This window comes from Cygnus olor, chromosome 2, assembly GCF_009769625.2.
Source record: "Cygnus olor isolate bCygOlo1 chromosome 2, bCygOlo1.pri.v2, whole genome shotgun sequence".
Classification (NCBI taxonomy): Eukaryota; Metazoa; Chordata; class Aves; order Anseriformes; family Anatidae; genus Cygnus; species Cygnus olor.
In genome coordinates, this window is record NC_049170.1 from 103,654,074 (window position 1) to 103,678,018 (window position 23,945).

At 40.0% G+C, this 23,945-nt stretch overlaps 1 protein-coding gene across 1 annotated transcript in view; it reads right to left on the reverse strand.

The window, feature by feature from the left end:
* CDH7 (cadherin 7) overlaps positions 1-12,496 on the reverse strand; it is an 89,922-nt gene extending 77,426 nt beyond the window's left edge. The window contains 1 exon segment of the mRNA XM_040549858.1: positions 12,145-12,496. The gene's annotated coding sequence lies outside the window, so the exon portion shown is untranslated.
* Between the last annotated feature and the right edge of the window lie 11,449 nt (positions 12,497-23,945).

A 23,945-nucleotide genomic window follows, 5' to 3' on the forward strand; every position in this document is an offset into this window, starting at 1 on the left:
ATGTAACCCTAACATTCTCCAAATACTGCCTCATCCAAACAGAACTGCTTAGGGCTTTTTAAAATTGGATAGTGGCAGAGAGAAAATATTCCCTAGTACAGCTCCATTTGCCTGCGTGTTTCTGAAGCATTTTTCTCTCACAGCCCTTAAAATCTGAAGGCAGGTTCCTCCTTCCTGGGTGTCCACAGTCAGACTGGCACCCTGCAAAGCATCCTGAACTTCTGTTCAGGTAGCACAGGACTGACCTCCCCAGGAGCAGAATGCTCTGCGGAATATGAGGCAGAGTCTGGTTGCTGTTTCCACTTCACTTGATGAGAGAAGTGAGTTATGCCAGCTCTTCACTTTCCTCACCAAGGGGAAGGAAAAAAAACCACCCTTCTATCCAAATCTCAATCTCCTCAGTCCCTACCTGCCTACAGAGGCTTTGAAACAGGCACAGCAATATTTTTTTTTTTTTTGGGGGGGGGGGGGGGGGGGGGTGGGGAGGAAGGGGGAGGAAGGTGACTGCTGCTCACTTCAGAGTAGTATTACACATAATATGTTAACACACAGAAAGAAAATCACTTCTTCACCTCCTTTCTCCCCTGCATGGGGATGCAGCTTCGGTCATGATTGCACCTCAGGAACCACACAGTAAAAAGCCTCTCCAGAGTGAAGGTTAGGAACTGGGCACATCTTATCTTATAAGATGCTCAGCAAGGGCTCCGTTTCCAGGAAAATGTGCTTCCTTTTGCAAGTGCAAATTTATGTCTGCTTTTCCTACAAAATGAATTGCTGGTACAAATGTGAATTCTTGAGCCAACAATTCATACTGCTGATACAAAAGCAGGCTGGGCACAGACTGTTACTAGGAAAAAAAAAAAGTGGTGGTGGGGTTGCTTTTCAGAATATATATATGAATGCTAGGACTCCTGTAAAGGACTGGAAAGAGCAGACTGTGAAGTTAAAAATAATCATGTCATGTACTCCAGTGTTACCACAGCATATTTGGCCAAAACACAATAATCGAGTGAATATGAGAATTGCTACAGATCAAAACCAGACTTCTGCCAAGTATTTAAAGACATTTCTTTTCCAAGAGAGAAATTCTAAATTGTAAGCCACCCACCCTTTTATATCACCAGGTAAGAATGCCAAATATACTATTTTCCAGAAGCCCAGGAGAGGCTCCAAACTGAGAATGTTTTGGAGCTCCCTTTCCTCTTCACTCCCCTCTAGCCCCCCAAAAACAAACAAACAAACAAAAACTTACAAAGCCAAGTAGTTTCCAAGTTGAAACTGCTACATAACCTCCAACTTAACAAAAACTTTCATGATGCTTGCAATGAAATATATATATGTTTATTCTAGTTCTTCTTTCTTTAGTGCTCAGTTGTGCATAGTACTAGCCCCAGTTCAGAAAAACACGTAAACACAACCATAGCTTTAGTCACAACAGCAGATCGCCATTCATCTTGATTATTTGATGGCATGATTAAATTCTAAGTACTTAGCTGTGTTAACTCAAACATTAAGGTTTTTGTCTCAGTAGGGTAAATCAAGTAAGCTGAAATTCCCTGCACTCGTATATTTGAAGTGGTGGATTTCAGATTATTTCTCTCTTTTTTTTTTTTTTTCTGTAAGCATGCCATTTATGCCATTTTGCCATAATGTCACTCCCTTTTTTTTCTATGCATTTGCTATATTTTAATGAGAAACTGTATTTATTGATTCTCATATTACATAGAGAAATGAGTTTTTCTTTCAATAAGATGATTACACATAAATGTTACATAGAAGTACAAGAAGGCTGGGTGTTGTCTTTTTTTTTTTTTTGCTTGATAATTGCTGAAGTGTATTACTCACCAGCACAACGCAGTGAATGAACTAAGGCACAGATTCACAGCTGTGCTCAGTGTGCTCCACGTGCAGCTACGGGCGCTGACAACGAGCCATTTGGGATGCCCTGATGCAAGGGCTTGTTCTGTGCTGGCCTGGTGCCCATCAGAGGGTGGGTAAAGCCACAAGGCTATGCTGTGCTCAGAGGGCAGTGAGGCCCCCAAGGTACCGCTCTGCCAACCAAGCAACATCAAAGCATAGCAGCAATGCAGACGTGCCCTCCTTTCCACTTGTCACACCCCTAGATGCCTGAATCTTTCTCTCTTGACCACAATAGTGCCAGTCTTTAGGGAGCAAACAGGATAATATAGAAATGCTGTTTTCTGGGACTAGTTTTTTGTTCTTAGGAAAGAATATGCATTATTATACTTCTGTATTCCCATGTAACAAAACACAACTACTAGTAATAAAATATTGTCTTTGTATCAGTAATGGTAAAACACTTTCATCATTGTACTCCCGTAAATAAGCATAGACAATAGATTAAGCTCTTAAAGAAAATTGTGAGAGCAGTCAGAAACGCGATGCATTGCTGTTCTGAAGTGCTAAAGGTTTTTCTTTTTCAGACTGCATAACTTTGTTCCGTCCTGGTATATTTCAGACACACTGACAGAGTTGCAATTTTCAGGTTACACCAAATAAACACATCAAAAAGCAGGCATCTGTACTTTCCAAAGTTTGGTTAAATCCCCTACCTTTCCTACATAGAGTGGGTCTGTGCCCATGTATTCTTCCAGCACAAAGAATTGATTCCACACCCAGCTGCGTTTGGTTCTTGTCCTCCCTGATTGAAAGTAGGGCTTTGACCTGGACCTTGAAGGCTCTGCTTGATTCATCCCAGAAAGACACAGGAAAAGAGCTATTATCTGCAACAAATGGCAGAACTCCACTTTGCCCAACTTCATCTTTTTTTTCTCCTTTTGACGAGAGCAAGCACAATTCCAGTTGTCTCTGCAGCTTTAGCTTCCAGCAGGGTGCCAGCTGGGAGTCCGGAGATAATAACTTGTGGAGTGGTCGATTGGGAGAGGTCACCACTGCTGAGTAGCCTTCACCAAAGAAATGGCATAACTGGTACCTGTCTGCGGAAAAAAAAAAAAAAAAAGACAAGAACTGTTGTCGGAACTTTATTTGTTTTTATTTTTTTTTAACTAATGCAAATTCTTTGCAACATTTGCATAATGCAGAAATGTTTATTTATGATTTTTCTAATCATCAACACCATTGAGTTTACTAATTAGTCTGTGAGTTTAGACTTTATTCCTTGGATTTTGCTACTACTGATCGATACGTATTTATATTTATAAAGTTTTCTTGTGACTGTTCTCTTAATACACCCGTTTCTCCAGTACAGAGGCTGAATTCTCTTCTCTTTAAAATAAGCAAAACAAGTGTATTTATTTTACAGTTATTACTTTTGATTTTTCCTCCTCTGCCTGCTATAGTCAGCTTTACTTGACATTACCATGACATAATTATAAAACAGTTACAGGCAGGAAGCTATATTAATGGAAAGGACATATGTTACCTTCTCTTTTTCATATAACTGAAGAGTAAAATAACAGAGTATAAGATGAATCAGAACAATTTGATTGATTCTTAGTCACAGTAGACCAGATGTTATGACTTGTTCTTATCTGAATCTGACCGGCTAAAAAGCCCTCTGAGTGTCCCCACTCATTTTTATTATGTTTCTAAAGCAAATGTCAGGCATGATAAGAAGCATGTTAGACTAGCTTATGTACTTACTTATACACATGTATGTTCAGCAAGATCAGAAAATAATTTGATTTTGTGTTTTCAATGGAACCTTACTTTAATGATGAATGATTTTTCAGCAGATACACACAGAAGTTTTATATTTCTGTGCATCTTGTCTGTTTCCTTTTCAAAACCTTGATCATTTAGTAATTGATGGAACTTGCTAAGAAAAAAGAATCATTTACAAAAACAACAAAAACCTTGAACAGCATTTAAATCAGTCTTTTTTTTTTTAAGTGCCTCTTACAGTTACAAACCTTCTCTGGCCAAATAAAAACATATACATAATGTAATGATTATACAAGTACAAGATCTGTTAGCCAAAACCAAATGCAGCTTTGTATTTCAAGGGAATCATCTCCATTAAGCCCAAGTAAGCAATGCTCTCTCTGAAATAGGTATCCTCCTTGTCTGAGTGAGCAATACGGCAGACAAGAAGTATTTAAGAAGTGCAAAATACAAGGTGAAAATGAGGATGAAATTAAAACGGATAACAAGGCTTTCAATTAGAGTGAGCTGTTGCTACTTAGGAAGCCATGGAAGAAAGAAGATTGCATCCTTTATACATTGTATTAAATCACATTATGCAGTAGACATTAAATCACGTATGCATTAAATGCTCTAGATAAACTCTTATATTCCTACCCACTACTATTAAAAGTGATTGGAATGCGATCTCTGATATCTGTTTTCACTATGTCAGGCTCTTTTAGCTACAGAACTATGTACCATGCTGCCAAAGGTACCTAGAGGGCACAAACATGAAACAAATAAAAAGCTCTTCTGATTATAGACAGTATTTAAAGCCTTTTTATAGTAATCCCTTCTGTGGTACTGCCCTGCACCAGAAAGGCTTTGCTTAGAGAATGGTGGGATAAACCACAAACCCACTGAGCATGTATGCTAAGCAGCAGCTATTTGAAAGCTTCCATATGTGAAAATTTAGTGTCTCCCTACATGCAAAACAATGGGAATAGGTGTTGTCTTACCTAAACATCCTAATTTTCAAAATGTGATGCACAGTTACAAAACATATCCCTCCAACCTGCACCAACATTTTATTATTATTATTATTACCTTTTTTTTTTTTTTTTTCAGCAGGATTAACATGCAGGTGTCATCGTCACTAGCAGAGCGTAATTTAAAATGATTAATCCCAACCAGCTAGGTTTTGATGTGGGCCATTGGGTAAATCATGACCAGGTGATATTGTAATAACCAAAAGGGCTACCACTGTTAAGGAGAGTAGTTGGGCTTCCCAAGTGGCACATTCACTTCCTACCACTCCTTTCAAGTGTGATAAATATTGTCTGTATTAGAGGCTGTTTGCACACCCTTTAGTTTCCCTCTCTGTATCTAAGTTACATTAGGTTAAATACATTTGATATTGATAAACTGTCAGTTTATTTCAAAGAAGCAGCAGATTGTTACTTAACAGAGATAAAAATATGAAATGGATTTTCTTAAGAAATGTCAGTAAAACATTTACAATATGTTAGAGTCTTTCCACTAAGCAGTTTCAAATGTCTTGTTCTTGCTCTGAACAGACATTTCAAACCTAGAATTGCTCTAACCTTTATCTCGAACAGTGTTCTCTTATATCCTTTCTTTTACACCTGCAGGGAAGTATGAAAGCCACCATATGGAGCGCCATGGTCCCCAGCCACACACCACAGCACAGAACTGAAAAACACACCCAAAATACCAACCGAAAAACAGTCCATATGCTAGACAGCACAATCTGATGAAAAACAGAATACTCACACCCCCTGGAAAAAAAAAAAATATTGTCATTTACTCATTCTCAAATCTTTTCACCACACAGTCTCCAGAATTCCAATTATTTTTGTTCGGCTGTGTGGCACCAGTTTGCTCTGAAACACTCTTCCCTCCCTTCCTCCCGTTCAGGATAAATCTTCCTATTCCTCTTAGAGCACACCTCCCCTTCCCTTCCTGTCCCCCCATCCCCCCCCCCCCCCCCCTTCCCTTCCTGTCCCCCCGTCCCCCCCCCCCCCCCTTTTTTTTTAAGGTTTTTATTTATAGTTCTTTCAGCACATTGCTTTTTGAGTGTGATACCTCTCAAAGCAGAAGTAAAAGGGTCTGGTGATTAAAAATCTTTTCTGTTTTGGGAATAATTACTTATTAAATTGTATTAAATTGTATCTTTTGTTCTGATATAGACATACATATTTATATGAAATTTTTATGGTTATGTGTAAAATATATATATATATATTATGTTTCTGTCCAAGCGCAACTAGCACTTCAACATCATCTGCTCTGTGAAATGCCTAGGTATGAAGTTGATATGTAAAACACAAGCAACATCACAGCATTCAGAAAACTGAAAAGTAAACTAAAAGGTTGCTTTTTTTCCCCCTCATCAAGGCATAAACTTAATGTTCTGAGAGTGCTTGCAGCTACAGATATGACGAACAATGACAGCAATAGATGGAATGAAACTCTCTGATTTAGGTGCCTTCTCTATCATCTGCATTTATGTGCTTGAATGCAAAATGAAGGCAAAATTGACCTGCACTGTTTTGCGTTTAAGCATTCTCTTTTATGAAATGGTAACCCGTTCTGTACAAACAGACTATGCAGAACAGAGAAATATTTGTATTTGTAATTAGTACATCTTCATATAATGTTTCTAAATCCATGAAATGCTACTTCCCTCCTCAAAGAGGGTCTCGGGTGCAATAATGTCTCCTCAAGCTTTTTCTTCATGAAAAGTAATTTAGGTTTTAAAAATAAAATGAATTTGACTGCTCATGTATTTTAAGCAAGAGGCTCTACCTTCTACATCTAAGCTTGTATTCCTTATTTACTTTACATATAGTACCAAAATTCAAAAATATAAAAAAAATATAAACCCAAACAACCAGTGTGTAATTCAAAGAGTATGTTATGTGATTTGGACTGTGCTTGTAGTGTGTCTTACCATACCAGTAACGTGCTGTCTAAGTGAACAACTGCAAGAAATCCCATCCTCCCCCCAAAAAATTCATGTATATATATATATATACATACATATATATACACACACTGAATATCAACTCTCTCATGTTGTGTTCTTAAATACTTGGTTCATCTATAAAACATCAGAATGAAGAATACACATCTCAAAAAATAATAACCTCCTTATTCAATATATACCATAAAATTTACATTTTCTCCCATCTGCTGTAGAGAAGTTGGGCTATATTTAAGCCATAGCCTAGTAGCAGAAGTGTTCTCATGAACACTGCTAATCTGAAAAAATGTTACTACTCTACTTCACCAAAACAATCTGCTAGTGTCAAAAAGACACCATTATGCACTGTCTCCAAGGGGCAATCTTGATTTGATGAAAACATTCAGATCATGAATAAGATCCTCAGCTTTAAGGAATAGTTCCTTTCACTGCAAGCAATTAAGGGTAATTTACACCCACTAAAAATCTCTCTGAATATTTTGCTTCACTCCATAATTTCTAAAACAACACATCAAGAGTAGTCCTGGCTATACTCATGTACCCCTGAGCCCCACTAGATATGGACAAAACATGTCTTCGGTCCCCTAGAAGTCCTCATGAAAGCCCTCCTTCCCCACATCTGAATTTTCCCCAGTCTTGTGGGGCCTTTGGTGAAAGCCCTTGAAGTCTTTTTGGTGCCACCTAACCTTTGCAGCCAAAGCCCAAATTTCTACAGATTTCCACTCACACATTGCTGCTGGTATCACAGTGCCAGCTTAATATATGAATCATATTATTTCCCTATCAACCTTGTCAGCCTAACATAGAATTTTGTCCATCAGCATATATTGTCCTAAAGACTTTGCAACATATAAAATACTTCAGGAAGAAGAGGTGGAAATCCAATACCTTTTCCATTACTAGACTCCACCTGACTGGATTACATTTCTCTGTTTTGAAAATTCAATGTCAGTTCAGAGCATCCATTTAAGGTTTAACTGAAGAGCTTTTCATTCCTATTGCCTCCCCCACCCCTTATTCTTCTCTCCTAAGATTGCTTCAGTTTTTGATACTATAGCAAAAATTTACTGTTTAAACTCAGATCTCACTGTCTCTGGAATTGCAGCCCTGAAAATACCTGTGAGTAAATTTTATTTTAGCTTGATCAATAGCACACAGTTATCCTTCCTGCCCAGCCGCCGTCTCACTCCCCTACCCACCTCTCCTTCTTCCCCTCTCACCCTTTCCCCATACACAATTTAGCCTTTCAATAAAACAAGACCCTCTGTGTTGAGATAATTCTGAGGGTGACTATTGCCACTGGATCTTGAACCAGGATCCCATAAGCACAGTAGAATCAGCAGGTGAGCCCCTGACAGCTGAACTAATCTTGCTGAAATATTTATGTTTTGACATTCAGTTTTACAATGCTCATTGGAAAAGGTATCACTTTCTGTAGAAGAGAATATTCCCCTTCGAGGAGCTGTAGGCTCACAACAATGTCACACATCCTAAATATCACAGGGACTCTTTTTGCAGGCACAGTAACTCTGTGATCCTTGAGACAAAAGACTTAGAGAAGAGAACATGTCTAATTATGGTGCAGATTGCAACGTCTGGTTGCAACATTTTTTCATTGAAATAAATAAATAAATAAAGTAAAAAGGAGGGTGCCTTAGAGCAAGTGAGGTGGGGACCCTTCCATGAAATGAAGGTCTGTGAGTCAAGGCAGTACGATCAAACCTGTTAACTCCCTGTGCCAGATGACATTACATCTACAGACCACAACCTCCTGCAGCTAACTGGCCTAAATATTCACATGGGAGATCTGTAAATGGAATGCACATCCTGCAGTCTGCATCTGGTTATCAAGCAAGAAACTATCACTGCTCCAAACATATGGCACTGTTACACTAAGCTGGCTCCAATACCCTCTGACTCAGGTGAAAGGACTTGACGACACAACAGAAAAACACTAGGCACACTTCAATAAGTGATATGGCTTCACAAAATGCAGAAAGAAAACCAAGCAACTGTCTTTGGTGTTTCACAATATTCTGCAGTTGATCATAAGACTTTATGTGTCTGGAGAGCTCATATTTTACTTTATTTTTTTCCCTCCCCCTATGAAAATTGACAAAAGAAAGAAATTGTATATAATTTTCTCCATATGAAAGTGCTTTGTTGGTTTTTCACCTTGCTATGGTACATTTTATAGATCTAGAGTTGCTGGAAAGGAAAATGCTAATTTGATCAGTTATTGAAAAGAAACGCTAGCAGTATTTGTATGTGCGAGACCAATCAAGTCAAATATTTAAAATTCCACAGGCTCAATTTCTGCAGCCTCATTTAAATTGAGGAATTTCACATAATACCTAAGGGAAGAAATGACTTCGTGGCATTTGCTTGCAGAACCACTGAATTCCCAGAGGAGGCACTCCTGCATTACTGCTTAGAGTTAAACTAGAGTTAAAGTTTGACAGGCAGGACTGAAGTAACCGTCATATATTTTACGCACCCTTCCTCAGCTAGAATTTAATGATTTTTATTCCTCCAAGAAAACAATACCCAGTAGTAGCATGAAAGCATACATGGAAAAAAAATAAAAAAAAAAAATTGGATGGCTCAGAAAAAGCATTCATTGAAGAATCACTGAGCGGATCAGATATTAAGTCAATAGCCAAAAAAAAAAAAAAAAAAAAGAAAAAAAAAAAGTTACTAGTCAATCTGCCACTAAAACTGCCTTCTGAGTAGTATATTCATATGCAAAGCATTTTTAGTTGGAAATACCTTCTAATTTCATTGCACATTGGAGTCAGTTTGTGTGTTGAGTACCTTTGAGAAAAGGCTTAGCCAGGTTTACAGCAAAGTAGGACTTTAATTTAGAGTAAAGCAACCAAGGTTTTGCATTAATAATGATTTTCTTGAGCCAAGCATCTAACAGCTGAAGAAACACAGAAAAACATGGACAGAACACACTGAGGATCCATGAGAAAGATCCATTCTGCTCATCAGATAGTTCATGGGTAATCCGCAGTTAAACAAATGATTTATAATTACCTCTTTATATGTGAGGTCTAATGGAAGGTGTCCCTGCCCATGGCAGCGGAGTTGGAACTAGACGATCTTTAAGGTCCCTTCCAACCCAAACTATACTATGGTAAGATTTCTATGGTAAGATTTCCTTGCTATTAAATCAACAGCAAATAATCAGGAGTGCTTTGCAATTATATCAATAAAAGTAGACTTAAAAGAGCTCTGAAGCTGTCATGTGGTACATTATTAACAAACACATTTCTACTGACCTACAGCAGCCTTTAATTACAATAAAGTCTTCCATTATAAGGGTGAAATGCCCTCTGATTAAAGCTCCAGTCTTTAATGACTTTTTTGTCTGTTTGTTTCAAGAAAATACTCTACATTACCAATGACTGTTTTTTTCTTCACATTCACTCACATTTCTAAAATGCAGTGGTAGCTCAGATTATTAACTTGGATATTTAGTTAATTTTCCAGGCAGTTCTTAATCTATTAAATTCTCAAACCCAGAATATTCCACATAACGTAAAAAGTTGCCAGAGTCAGCTTCCAGCTTCTTTGCTCTGCTCTGCGTACTGTAGATTTTATTGTAATTATTTTTTAATCTTACTTAGGCTTTCTTCACGTCCCCCAAAAAGAAGCGTGTCTAGATTAGATCCCCTGGTATTTGCAGGCTGTGAGAGCTAGAAAAGTATGTAAAAGGAATTTAAACAGGATGTCACATTTGGTCCCTAGAGAGTTGGTTTGGACTTCTTTGGTGCCTTTTATTATTATTCCCCCCCCCCCCCCCCCCCCAAGATGATAACACCACAGTCACACTGAACTAGTTTCAAATGAGACATGCTTATTATTTCTATATATTCTCACTTCACTTTTGCATTTTTAAAACTGTTAGGATATTGCTAAGAGCAAACCAGCACCATTTCCCAACTAATCTTTATCTTCTGACCTGTTGTACATTCAAAAGCAAAATTCTAAGCAAACTTCATTTATTTATACAACTTGCATGCTGTTAATTTAACTTGCTCATCTGAATAGCTCTTCACCTGAGATTACATAGACCTATCTTTTCCAGAAACAGAATAACACCTACCTTTTACCAGTAACAATCCCCTACAAACTTCACAACATGTAACAGAGGAGCAATTAGTAGATATGATAAAGGTAGAAAAGTAAAGTCACACATCACTGTCAAAGAGAGACTGTTACAGAAACTGACATACAAGAGTTTGGCTCCTTTATCTATTTATTTACTTATTTGTCCTGGAAAGCAATTTATTTTCTGCAAAGCTTTACGATCACCTATGTTTTAGCTGAGAAAATGGCAAGGCACTTTGTCTTGTTAGAGAGACTATAAAGTATACACTGCCCTTTCAAGTCTCTGCTTTGACTTGAGAAGTTATCTATCAGAACATGAGACTTTTTTATCTTGCAATGGGAAAAAGATTAAAGTATCAGCATTTCAGTTCCCAGAATCAGAGTGCCTCACTAGTCTCAGTCTCCCCACCCTCCCTAAATCCTCCGGTTTGCTGGGAAAGCTATCGTTGTTTGCAGAATCCTGGCTCACCTGAACTACTTCACCTTTGGAAAGCATGGGGTATGAAGGCTAAATCCTATATCAAAAAGGGATATTTCCCTCTGTTTACCGACTAGAAGTTGGATCCAGATCACAAAATACTTACTACCAGTGCACACAGTCTATTAGAGGAAAGCAGGACCTGTCTGTGTGTGGATATGTGGATAAATGAGGGAATGGGGCAGGGGGGAAGGGTCAGTATCAAACAGCCAAGCACTGCAGAGCCTGCCTTACCAGCTGAATGCTAATCAAAGAAATAAGCTCCCATCATTTTCACATTTGCAAACTCCAGAACATCCTTGACATAAAAGGACGAAAGCTCTGGGAAATAACTCTCGGGAAATTTCCCGGCCTCCGCAGTATTGCTCCGTAGCATCAAAGCTGGACTCAGAGAGCCAGCAAGACGACCGCTTTGCTTTGGCAGAAAGGACCGAGGCAGTCGGGACTTGCTGCTGCCTACATTTTGCACAAGTCTGTAGCCCTCCCTTCCCCCACTCCATCTCCCCCTTGTCTGCGAGACTTCTCCGAAGAGTCAGAGGGTTGCTATTGTTCTCTCCCTTTTCTTTTTTTTTTTCTTTTTTTTTTTTTTTCCTTGATGCGGTAGGTGCACACAAGCGTAGAGCATCCGTGCTCTCTCTCTCACTTCTCACCGCTCCCCGGCCACAGCCGGCGCTTGGGCGGCCGCTGCCAGCCGCGCTGCCCCGGGCCGCCCCTTCCCTTCTCTTCCGTTCCCCGCCGCCCCCCGGCACGGTGGAGAGGAGACCACGGCGGCGAGACACGGAGGAAAGTTGCCGCTGCTTCCGCGGCCGCTGCCGAGCAGGAGCGGTGCGGGGCCGGGGGAGAGGAGCCGCGCTCAGCCCCCTGCCCGCAGCTGCTCCCATCTCCCCCTACCCGCATGGGAAAGCGGCGGGGGCAGTTGCAGCCGGCACTCACTCACCTGCCGTCCCTCGGCTGCCCAGCGCAGTATTTTAATCCCAAGGGCCGGCGGTGCCTCGGCGGAGAAGTGTTGGCGGGATGCTCCCAGGCGGCGGCCGGGAGCCCGCCTGGCATCGGGGCTGCGCGCCCGCCCGCGCACTCGCCCGCACCCGCGGAGGCAGGAGCGCCGTTGCTGCCCCGCTCCTCCTCCTCCTCCTCTTCCTCCTCCTCTTCCTCCGCGGCGCGGCACGGCGCGGCGCGGCCAGCAGCTGGGCGCACGGAGGGAGAAGTGGGCGCCGGTGCCAAGCCCAGCTCCGACTGGGTGCGGATCCTGGCTGCAGGAGGAGGAGGAAGAGGGGAAAGAGGAGGGAGGGAGGGATGGAAGGAGGGGGGAGGGAGGGAGGGAAGGAGACGAAGGAGGTGGGGATGCTGCTCTGGGCAGGGGATGTCACCGCTCAGTGGCCGGTGCCGGCTGCCAGCTCGGTCCGCGGGCGCGGAGGAGGCAGGGCGACTTTTTGTACCTCCAGCGGTGTCTATTGAGCAGGGACCCGGAGAGCAAGCAGCCTGCCGGCCCCGCGCCCCCTGCCTCTCCTCCTCCTCCTCGACAGGATATACAGATGGAGTCCTCTGGATAAAAATCAGGAGCAGAGCTAGGGGGTGGGGCGCGAGCCAATCTATCTCTCCATTTGCATTTGAAAACACGGAGCTGAAGGAAAGAGTTTAAGATATTTTTTTAATACTCCCTGCTCCTCTCCTTCCCTCCCCCCGCTTCCCGCCCTCTCCCCCCGTCATACACAAGCTTGTCCTAGGAGCCGTGATCAACTCAGCACCTGAGGCGTGAAGGCAAAGTCGCAAAACTAACGCGAAGTGTCCGGGGTCCCTCCTTTATAATTCTGCCCTTCCAGCCCCTCCAGCCTGCCCTGTTTCCAGCCTGCAGCCCCCTACCCCCAAATTGGCCTGGGAGGCGCTGGGGGAGCCGGGGATCGCGGGGCCGCTGGGCACGGAGCTGTCACCAACCAAGCGACCGCAACCCCCTCACCCCTGCTGCCCTCAGCCTCCCCAGTGCCGCTGTCCCTCCTCTCTCCCCGGCTCTGTTTAAAAGGGGGCAGGGGAAATAATAATAACAATAAAATAAAGTGTGTGTAAATAGCTGGAATAAATAAACCAGGTGCTCTCGTAGAATAAACGGTGAGAGAGGCGCCTGTGCCAGGGACGGTGTGCCCGTGCTGGAGCTCTGCGCACCGGTAGGAGGAGGAGGACGAGGAGGAGGCGCAGTGTCACGCTGGGGATGGAGCCTGGCAGCAGCCACGCACAGCCCCACATCCCCAGAGCTGCCCGGGGAAGCCGCTCTGGGCAGTGAATACCTGCTTTGTTTGGACTTGGTTCGGCTGGGAAAGCGGCAGCACAAACTTTCTGCCTCGTTTCAGCACCGCTGAAGCCTTTTGGGTCTGCAGCGTCCACCAGGTCCGCCAATGAAATACGATCACCCGGGACTCAGGACGCCTCCTGTTAAAAAAAAAAAAAAAGGCAGAGGTTCCAAGTGCTGGCGGAGCTGCTGAACTGACATTTTCCACGGACAAAAATATTTTTAACACTTACTGTTTTTAGAACAATGGATCAAACCAAGGGCAATAGCAAGAAATGAGCCTTGGCCAATGTCTTTTGATTTATTGCTTTATGAAGAAAGCGTTCTCAACCTACTATGAACAAACTAATAATCTGTGTTTGTAATTAATTTTAATTCCTCATATATATACAGTAAAATGCGGTGTCAACAATAATGAAGTAATGTGAAGACAAAGTCACTTCTTAAAAAATAAAATAATTGATTTATATCACAGAGGATTTTTCTTTTTTCCTTTTTTTTTTTTTTTTAATATAATTTTAGTTTCTGGATGTGGTTGTAGCCTTTGAATTCAAGAGTGCAAACAAGTATACATATTTTTTATAAATGTAATAGGTAATCTCTATGTGTTTCTTGTCTTGTAGCTTCATTTTCAGATATGTAATTTCTGATGTGTCGCCCTTCTAACCAGAGAGCGGCAATTCAGTAACATGGCATTTGAGGACAGGAGAAGTGGTTTAAAGAGGGCAACTAGAAGCAATCTTTGTTCTGGATGTTCAGCAGCATCTGAGTGTGTGGTTACAATGCAACAGGATGTATTCAGGCAAGAAAATCCTGAAACATGATTGCATGCAATTGCTTAAGATTGCAATTAAGGATTCTTCTTTCCTTTGTCCTCCTTTCCCCAATCCCTAATGCATCTTTCACAAATTAATTGAAATAAGACTCTTTGCACTGATCCTTAAAGGGCAAAGTTCAAGGACAATTTGTCTTTTCGCTCACAAAATATCACAAACACCTTTGCTTTATCTTCTTTCAAACTCATTCTGTAATGAAACCAGTACTTGGGAAAATTATTTTTTCATACTTAATTCAAAAGCTGTAAATTCAATGATGAAAAATGAAGGTTTATTTATTTATTTAAGAATATTTTATTGTTTGGGAATGGGATAAAATGGAAGAAGAATCTACAGAGGGTAGTGATCTTTATAAATTGTTCTTACCACCTTCAAGCACTTTCTTTGCTCCTCAGAATCAAAATATGGACTAAATAATTTTACCATCATTTTAAATCTTTAGAATAGAAGGATTATTTCTCCTTAATTTTGATTCTGATCCTGATATTCCTAATCAAGAATTGGCACAGCCAAATATCACCCAGTTAAAAAGCTTTCATGTGTAGACTTTTACAGCATATTTCATGACATTCCTACTAACTTAACAGACCACTCTCAAGGATGTGGTTTATGCTCCAAAAATCTATATTCTCTCAAGCAAAACCTTTAATTAAACTGTATGTCTGTGAAAACGTTTGAACTTATTTTTACTGTGTTGAAAATAGGATAGATATTTTTGTCTGATTATTTTTTTTCCGACTGCTCACACAGTCACATCAAAATAAAATGTATTGTACCCTTTGACTTTCACAGGAGCAAACCAGCCCAGTGACTCCAAGCAAAAAGTATGACTAAGCAGACCAATTTAATTTCATTGCCCTGGCAGAAGAAAATATAAAGAAGCAATTATTCTTAGTCAGTTTTGGCAATCCACCATTTTTAGTAACACAAGCAAATGTATATTTTTTTTAATACAATTTGTTCTTGACTGTCTTCTTGGTGTGTTTTTGCCAGTGAGTCAGTCCATTCCAGTACATTGACTGGAAGATTTTGGCTGTAATCCATACTTGCAATGCTGTTGTATTTCTTTCTAATGTGGTTTGTAGTGTATTTACTCATCCTGAGAGGTACGTATGTACCACTTCCATGGGACAGTCTACCGTTTGTCAAAACAAACATTAGACCTGCATCTTAGGCCCTGTAAGGACAGCTGCAGGCACCAGAGAGCCTGTTGGTTCTGGCACCTTTCCTTTGACTTCTCAAAGTGTCATGTATGCCAATGAACAATATGAGTTGTGATCCCATACTACACAGCAGAACCATAGGCAGATCTAGGACCAGAAAACATGCTCTCACACACTCTCAAATACTTCTTACACAGTGAGGGCTTTGGTGGCCACTGCTTAGAGAGCATTTTGACCTAAGGCAGAAAACAGAAAACTTTTACAGTTCTCTTCAGTTCCCTGATCCACTGAGAGTCTCTCAATATTAATATTTCTATCTTTACAAAGTATGCATTCAGAAACAAACAAACAAACAAACAACATCTGGTAACTGCTACCTGGATGCTGGTAAATCATTGACTATGTAAGCAGAAATAACTTCTATCATGCACTCAGCAATAGCTTGCAGAGTTCCTTTGATATGCTTAGAGGCAAACACTAACTTTTCATTACGTTTCCTGAAATCCTGAAATCTTATACAGATATTAGGTTTTCATGAGGCAAATAAGAGAGCTTGCAGTTTGAGATCATTTTTAAGGGAAAACATTACTAACCAACATTAGCACATGGCTGTATGAGTACTAATGCAATTATAAATGACTTTTAGATTAGGGCTTCTGCTGTCCAGATATATTATTTACAGGTGGCTATAATTCTGATGTATATTTCTCATCTCTCATATCACTGTCCATTTCTGTGGTTACATTAGTTCAGATTCAGATCTAAAACGAAGTATTGCTTGTCTGATTTTTAGTCTTCTTTTATTCTAATTTCTGTAAATTGCAGAAGGAAAAACAAAAATCCTACTGTAATTTAAGACACTTATTGCCTTTAACAAGATACTCAACACAGGAATGTCTCAGCCTTTCTTTGTCCACCCTGTTATGACTTAATTCCATACTTAAACTGAGTTTTTTAGTCAACTACATTGTTGCCTAGGTTCCAGGAGTTTCCCATATTCCAGGAACCTCCCATCAAGCCACAGTAACTATGGGGACATACTTAATGGTCCCCAAAAGTTCAGCAACCTGCTTTATAGAAGACTTTATGCAGAATACCCTTTAAAGACTTGGCAACCCAACTGAGATAATAATATGAACTAAATTGTAGAAAATAAACGTAAAGGTGATTCAATTGGTCCAATTATTAAGCCTCCACAACCACCCATTCCACTTTGGAATTGGTACTTTATCAATTCAGCATTAGCATCATGGCACTACCTGTCCTTTTCTCATTTCTCTGTATCTTCTCTTGAGTTTCCACAATCTTTTGATGACATGGTGGGCCCACATATGCTGGCACATGTGGTGATATATTCTCAAGAATGTTATTCTTCTTCAGAAATAAATCTGATTAATATAAGGAAATGTAACTGTAAAAGTAATAAAAAGTTATTATTGCCTAAGGTAATAAATGTGAATGCAGAGAAAAATGGAGTTCATATTGTCAGGAAGTGTAATTTTAAGAATGTGTAGATAGAAAACTGGGTTGTTTAATCCTAAGAAGGGTCCAAAATTAAAAGAAAAAGATTCTACCAATTAGAGTAACTTATCATTCACATAGTAGTAAGAATAGCACAAGCAGAAATCAACTGAAAAAAAAAAAAAAACCACCAAGAATTTCAAAAATCTCGCAAGAAGTTTGTGGCAAATGTTAAGCAGGCTGTCAGAAGACTGAAAAGAGAAATGAAGAATTTCATTATGGCCACACAGGAATGAGCAATTTGTACAAGCAAGGATAGATGGCTTAAAAAGCTCTAAGACTAGAATGTAGGATGTGTGGCCAGGCTCCAGATACTATTCATCATATTACAAGTGGATGTACCAAGCTGCCCAGCGTTGAGATAGAATACGGCAGGACAAAGCTGGCAGTGTTGTGCTCTAAGCGCTCTGCAAGAAGCATGGATTACCAATAAGGAAAAAAAGAATCATCAGGCAAAGAAAGATACTGAGAATAAAAACATGAAAATAGTTTTTAAAACGTTAGAATTTATAAAATAGGAGCTAGGACTAAGGGATAGGAAATAAGATATTGTGATAAGAAAATTAAAAGAGAGGAAGAATGCTTCAAAGCAGACATTTTTTCTCTTTCATTTGATGAGATCATTCAAATAACAATGCCAGGAAAGGCACAATCAGGATAGAAGCAACAGAAGAAAACCTAGTTCCTGAGAAGTGTAAACAAAGTGCTAACTACTTGTGTATCCTTGGACCTCATGATGTGTCACTCACATCACAGTAATACTGAGTATGTCAAAAGGTAGCTCTCCAACAGACCTCTCACATAGTGACATTTATGACCATCTCTACAATACTGTTGAACATAATAGCTCAAATTGCAAACTAATACATCCACAAACACTTGGGTCTCAGATTAATGCTTCATACCAGCAAGATCCTGCTGGTGGAGGAGAGGCATCACCATTTTTATAATCAACACTTCTCTCTTTTCTGATGTATGCAGAAAAAAAATAGGTTAGATAAGTTTCTGCTGGGTATTAAGCTCAGTTCTTCAGGGCATTCACACTGTGGCAAAACTAAGGTCAATTTTTCAGAGGAATTGCGCTGCAGACTGAGAGCATTTGTCTGATCCTATGAAAAGTTATGCATAGGAAGTCCAATTGACTTCAGGGATTTTTGCATGCTTCAGGGGGCTACTACTGTGTAACAGCCTTCTGAAAATCTGCAGCTAAGTTACATGTGAAAAATTCCTATTTATATATATAAAAAAAAAAAAAAAGAAAAAAGAAAAAACAACAGTAAATGCTCATACACAGCAAGATGTATCACTTCAAGTTACAGCCTGTATTCTGCATCTTCTATATGAAACTAATGTGAATAACTCCTTCACTGACCTCTAAGCCCATACCAGATTTTTGTGTTCCAGTGTAGCTTGTCAATACAAACTCAAATATTTTCATAAACAAAATCAGAGATTACAGCTGCAGTTCTAGAAAGATTTTCTGAATAATTAGCTAAAACTATGTAAATTATTGCATCATGGCTGATATTCAAGATCTCATAACCTTCCCTGTGTGAACACATTAGCTAAGTAAATAGATTTTATTTGTATATTTTTCCCCTGACCACATTAATAATTGGACAAGCTCTCTCTCTCCTTCAAAATATAAAAATAAAATGCAACAACGCTAACATTTACAAAATGTACAGTCTAAGCATTATAAGCACTAGAAACAGTATAAGCAAGGAGCTTGCTGGTGACTCTACTTTTTCACATTCAGGCAATCAAACTTTTCATGTCTGAATGTTAAGCTAAATGCTGAACTCCTGTACCTGAATATTTATGGGGAGAGAATTCTAAATTGACATGTAAGCAGTTGTATAGGAAGCAGATAGAAATATTTTCTAAGTGAACTATAGAAAAAAATGTGACTATCTCCATCATATTGAACTGCTCACTCTAACAATTATTTGTTGTGAGGGCCAAAGGAGACATCATTATATATATCAATTTTCCACCAAGTTAATAAATTCAGCTTCCAATCCCCCACCCCCCTTAGGAATGTCAACTGAAACGTTACTTTTATGTTAAAAATGTTAAAAGCATTACAAATCTCTTAATCCTATCTAAGTTCTACCTGTTCTTGGGATGGATTCTGTGTTCATTAAAACCAGTGGGGGGAAAAAACAAACAAAAAACCCACTGGATTTGATAAGAGAAGAATATGTTTTATGAAAGATCTAAATCCTTGTCAGTTTGAAAATTAACTCAGGGTATGGAGCACAGCACTTTGCTCAAGTCCTAATGAATGTGTTGGAAATCTCTTCTCATTGCTCTGAAGATGCATGTCCCAAGACAGTATATACATGATCGTGTTGCAAGAATCAAAATCGAGGCTTATCGGTTCCTATCTCCTCCTCTTACTTCTTGTGCCTGTAGTTGTAAGGAGAAAGAAAAAGGCTGAGGGCAGTTGAAAGAACATAACAGTCCTCCGGAACGTGCTTCTTCCCACATTTAGGAGGTTAATGGTGTAGTGCCCTGGCACCAGAATTAAGAACAATTCAATGCCCTTCACGCTTTCAGTGTATTTCCTCTACAGTCTGGCCTTTAGAAACATTAGATGCTGGTCACTAGGATGCTGTGTCTGATCATTCAGCAAAATTGACCTTAGTGTTACCAGTCCTACATGCCTTGGTTTTTCAACAGAAGCACTGCTTTTGTTCTTCTTTTAGTCACTAAAGTTTGTGTCATATTTCTGTTGTGAACTTTCCAAGACAAGACTTTTTTAGGACATATATTTCTACAAATCACAGGACAGACAGAACACAAGCACCCTGATCTCCTAGTGGGAACTACCACTATACACATAAATATTAATAATTTACTACACACATCCAGACAATACACATTTACGCAAGCCACTTTAAGTCATCTCATGTCATGGAGTTAGTGTTCATCCATACATATTCATGTTACTTAATGACCATGGCCAGACAACCCAAACAAAATTCAGTAAAACTGGAGGTACTGCAGAATTTCGTCTTAAGCACTATCTTCTTTGTCTAAAATTTTGTACTTACACAAAGCTTTGTTGCTAAACTATGTAATTGAATAACTCTACTTGACTTCTTTTGAATAGCTTTTATTTAATTTACTGTGATTACCTTCAAAATAGTGGAAAGCTGATAAGAATGGCTTCATGTATGAGATGCAATATACATTCTCAGTCCCAAGGCCAACAAAAGAATAGGTACCTTTTCAGCAGCAGATGCCTTCCGGAGGATAATACACCCACCAGCTACTCAGCTGCTTCATCTGTCATTTTTATGAAGGCATGTCATGGTTGGACAGAGCAAAATTGCCTGTGAAAAGCTATGTGAGGAAAAAAAAGGAGACAGAAACAGGTAACTGCCTCTTCCTAAGTGCTGGATAAAATTAGTTTTTGGGGAGAGTGAGGTGATGGGGAAGAGAGAAGAGTATACAGGAAAACAAACGTAACAAATAACATCAAAGTGCTGCAGTTGCTCCAGCTCTATTAGTAGCTGTTTTAAAAGATAAAAGAAATTAGAAAGTAACAGATGTGAAACAATCTTAAGCATAAATTCCTTCACTCTTCTTATTAAGCATGGTTAAGATTTCAATTGTCAAATGTTTTTTAGTTCAGAGAATGAAAGCAAACAAGGGAAAATTTAACTGTTCTTCAGCATTGAAAGCCCACTGAGCTCTATAATTTTCTGAAGATTTGTTTTCTGACACTTTCACCAGAAAAGGGAGAGAGAAGAGAGGAAAAAAAGTGTTTCACCAAAAGCATTCTGACCCATAAAAAGACCCAACTGTGTGTGTTGGGAAACATGTCCAAATGCTTCTCTATTTAAGGCTTTTTTCTCTTTCAATAAAATGTCAGTACCTCTTTGAATAGATATTGTCCTTGGCCAAGACCCTAGTGAAAGGCAACAGATGTTGCTAAGATTGTACCCAGGCTATCCTCTATCCTGTTTCATTTCTGAAAGGGAAAAGAGATAAAGAGAGAAGAAAACTTACTTTAAATCACTGGACCATTTTGTACTTCAGCAAATCTGTTTGCACATGCTCGACTGGCCTCGCAGAAAGAGCTCAGCCTTTTGCATTCAGCCTGAGGTCAGTCTTACTGCTCTGTTCAGTGGTTCACACTCCTTTCACATGGAGCAGCTGCCTCTGATTGCTAGAACAAATTGAGGTGATTCAGGCCACCAGCAGGGCCATGGTACAAGTGCTTTTCACCAGAAAGGGAGGGAAAGCCTTAGAACAGGACCAACTGGGGTTGCCCACAATAAACCGTAGGATTAGATTTGATACACTCAATATTAAGACATGCTCTTGCTGAAAAGTAGGCCATAGTGACATAAACTACAAGACAGTTGGACTGAGAGAAGGGGAGAGAAAATGATGTTCAAACATTTATTAAGTTACACCTAATTATTTAATTGGCAAACATTTAAAACAGTAACACTGACAGTTCAGGCTGGGGAACAACTTGCTGTTTTAACCCTTGACGGAATATTATTGATGTAAGTGTGATTACAGATCAGTTTCTCCCCCGCTATAATATTGTTAGAACCATTGCCTACAAGTTCTCTAAACTATTCCTGCTGTCAGTTTCTAGAGAAGAATAATCATCATTTCCTACCATCTTATCATCCATTTCAGTAGCTGGAAACTGCCACACAGCTGTTAACCTAAGGGGTCAGGGGAGAAGAAAAAAAAATAAAAATGATGAAGATTTGGTATTTACCTCTCTTTAAATTCTTTCTAACCTACCAAATGAGATAAGAGCATACAACAGGCATTAGCAGGGAAAGATGAAGGCATAACCCTCCCCTTTCCCTAGCACAGCCAATCTCCTGTAATTACTTGGTTCAGTCCCAGATATCAGATCACAGTATTTTCTACTGTGCGAAGGATCAGACCAACAGCTCTCTGAGGCTGAGGTCAAACAAAACAATACAGTACTGCATTAAGCCATAGCACCAAGCACTTACCACTTCAAAAGGATTCATTATTTGATTCCTCTGACAGGAAAGCAAAATCTCTATGTGTATATGGGTAATTCCACCAGACTGAACCCCTCCCCTGCCAAAAAAAAAAAAAAAAGTTTATGTTAATTCATTACACCATGGATTTAAGATCGGGGAAATTAGCAATTACAGCATTTACTCTGGGTGTGCATTCAGATGGAATGTCTGGGTCTAACACATGACCTTTGAAGTACACTCATTCGTGAGGTAGTTTAATATGCTGAAGAAGAAAGGAAAAAGATCTTTATATGTGCACAGTTAACAGGTATAGAAATGGAAGCTGGGGGAAAAGATATGTATAAACCCTCCTGTTGACTCAAAAATGTTGAGTTGTAGAAAAGAAAGTGCCAAGTGGTATGCTAGAGTCTCTGCTACTTGACTTAACCAGAAAACAAAACAAAACAAAACAAAACAAAACAGGTTTTAACTCATTGAATAACAGATAAAAATTTGAGGTATATCTCAATCTCTCTTTATTATTTCATCCAATTGCTTGTTACACAGATATTAGGAAAAAAAAAAATAAAAGCTGTATATTGAAATAAGAGTTTTAAAATAAAAGACTAAAATAAATCTATATCTTCAAGATAAAAGTTCAGTTATTTTCCTGGTTAAAAACAATAAGTAGACACAAAGTTTGTATCATGAAATTTTCATCATAGAACTTGTTAAACCTTTGTTTTCTCTAAGGCACAGGAAATAATATGTGTATGAATTTTGAAGAGCTGCATCTGAAAACTCACTTCTATTCGTAAGATAATATACAAGACAAAATAAACAGTGGCCAATGCCTATTAAATAAGGGATGGTTTTCAGCTATGTGAAGTGTGGAATTGTGTGTTTTGGTGATGCTGGAAACAAAGACAGCCGAAACATTCCTCTCTCCTTCCTACTCCTGTGCTACTGCTCACCATATCCTGTCAGCTGGGGTGACATCACGTGTGTGAGGCTACATTGTAAAACACATTGCTTGATGATTCAAATTGAAATAGACAATGAAAAAAAATGATCTTTCCCATTTGTTTTCTTCCTCCATGTCCTGGTTTCAGACAGCCTGGCTGTCTGAACCTGGCCAGTCCGAACAGGACCAGATGTAAAGAATGTGCTCTACACCGCAGCCGGGGAGAATGGTCCCACCTGGAGCCTCTGGCAGAAAGAACCTGGGGAAACTCGAGGTCGACCCCTGGGGTTTTGGAGTCGGGGATACAGAGGATCTGAGGCCCGCTATACTCCAACCGAAAAGGAGATATTGGCAGCATATGAGGGAGTTCGATCTGCTTCAGAAGTGGTCGGTACTGAAGCGCAGCTCCTCCTGGCACCCCGACTGCCGGTACTGGGTTGGATGAACCAGCCGGCGTACAATCGAGTTTATTGGACTGTGTGGATTCGATGGCCTGGCACGTCTGACGCACAGAAGTATAAGGCTTTAGTAGACACCGGTGCACAATGTACTCTAATGCCATCAAGCTGTAAAGGGCCAGAGCCCATCTGTATTTATGGCGTGACAGGGGGATCCCAGCAGTTAACTGTATTGGAAGCTGAAGTGAGTCTAACCGGAAATGAGTGGCAAAAGCACCGTATTGTGACTGGCCCGGATGCTCCGTGCATCCTTGGCATAGACTATCTTAGAAGAGGATATTTCAAGGACCCAAAAGGGTTCCGCTGGGCTTTTGGCATAGCTGCCTTAGAGACAGAGGACATTAAACAGTTGTCTACCTTGCCCGGTCTCTCAGAGGACCCTTCTGTTGTGGGGTTGCTGAGGGTTGAAGAACAGCAAGTGCCAATCGCTACCACAACTGTGCACCGGCGGCAATATCGCACCAACCGAGACTCCCTGATTCCCATCCACGAGCTAATTCGTCAACTGGAGAGCCAAGGAGTGATCAGCAAGACCCATTCACCTT